Genomic DNA, 1932 nt, shown 5'->3' with positions numbered 1-1932 from the left:
TGCTTGGTCGACGCTACGTACTATACATACGTATAGAGAGGACTAGACACGCTAGCTAGCTAGTAAGCAAACGAAGGAAATAGAAGATCGTCATGAACATATATGCATACAGAGAGAAGTGATATCGACCACCTCTCCTTCTCCGAGAGATTGGTCGAACAACAAGTTCTCGTATATCTATCCGACACTACCGGCTACATATATACAATAATTATCTCTTACAAATATAATCATACGGACTCATGGTCCACATAGTATTCTCCGTCTTCAGCGATCACGTGGTCAAGAAAGAATGCCGCCAATTCCTCTTGAATTGCTCGCATGCGAGCTGGTGCTAGGAGTTCATCCCACTTCCGAAACATCTAATTTGAAGAAGGGGGTCAATACATATATATATGAATGAATGAAACTCAACACAAATGATGGTAATAAAATAAAATTGTGAATGTTGTTATTTACGTACTTCATATTGTTCGTCAGTGTAGCCCCGCTCACAGGTCGTGTGGCGGATGGACTCGGAAACGTAGTATCCACAGAAATCATTCCCTTGTTCCTGCCACAACCACTTTACAAGAAATAGAGGTCAATCAAACTGATAAGCAAGAATGCCAAATCAATAGGAGATGCGCGGAACATGCTACTATAGTACTTACTTTCGGGTGTCTAAATTGCAGCTTCTTCGGGAGTCCTGGAGCTTTTTTGGAGAATTTTTTCCAAACCCTGCCAGACAAAGAAAACAATTACTTGATATATCAGGAAATGAACAAAGTTGCTGATATGGTGGATAATGATCGATTTAACTTACTTATCGAGCATTTGAGTCATGTCCGCATAGTCCTGGGGATCTTTTCGTCTTGAGTCTAAGACAGTTACTAGTCCCTGCTCAAGCTTAATATCTAGGAGAATATAGTGGTAACTGCACACACATGCATAACTCATCAATTACATTACTATAACCTTGACTAATATATAAGGGAAACCGAATACGCACAAGACAGTAACACTCACTTGAAGTTGTAAGGAAAGAGTATTATATCTTTGTTTTCATTTATTAACAACGATCGTAGCAAGTTGGCCTCGGTATCTGCGGCATGAAATTTAACCCGAGTTGCTTCTATGAGATATGTGTTAATGAACCCAATATCACCGACTTGTCTTTTCTTCAATTCGGCGATCTTCAATCTGCATAATATAGTGAGGATGATTATAAATACATGCAATGAAAGAGCTGAGCTATATAGAGAGACTTAATGACAGAAGTAGTACTACTTACAGACAGTAGTAGGTGACCGTTGTTTTATCGAGGGCCAATTGATTGAAAAACTGAAAGAACTCCTCAAATGGAACAGGCAACAGTTCAATTCCAACGAGGCCATGCTCCATTTTAACTTTCACATACAAAGTACTCCTCCCCCCAGAGTCTCTGCAGATTTTCAAGTACCAATCATGCAATCTTCGCATCATCATTGATAGAGATCTTTCATCTTTTACGAGAGGCTTCCCATACTCGTATCATTGTATCTGCACCTCCATGGGTTCATAATATACATCGTCGGGCAGGTAATCGCCAAGATTGCTATAACCGGGCACCATCCTCGGATCATTAGCGACGTTGTCGCTAGGCACCTTGAGCGGGGGGCACGATTGCTTCGCTTGTTCGCCGAGCTGGGAAATTTGTTTCCCAGCTCGTCGTTCTTTCAGCCTTTGATCACTGACAGTACTTCCCGACCGCTCCGCTTCGGCAAATTCTTTTCCAATAATGCGCTCATAGTTTCCTTTCGGTGGAGACTTGGGTGGTTTTGTCAGGGCAGCCAGAGTGCGTTTCGCTTTCACCGGATCTACCTTCTCCTCCGGAGGTGGATGTTTCTTTGCTTTCACCCCTTCAAAGAAGTTCCTCACTTCTTCTCGCACGATCTCGGCGTTCTCCTCCGG

The sequence above is a fragment of the Triticum dicoccoides genome, chromosome 7A (genome assembly GCF_002162155.2).
Source record: "Triticum dicoccoides isolate Atlit2015 ecotype Zavitan chromosome 7A, WEW_v2.0, whole genome shotgun sequence".
Lineage (NCBI taxonomy): Eukaryota > Viridiplantae > Streptophyta > Magnoliopsida > Poales > Poaceae > Triticum > Triticum dicoccoides.
The sequence above is the reverse complement of the archived record's forward strand: the minus strand, read 5'-3'. Positions refer to the sequence as shown.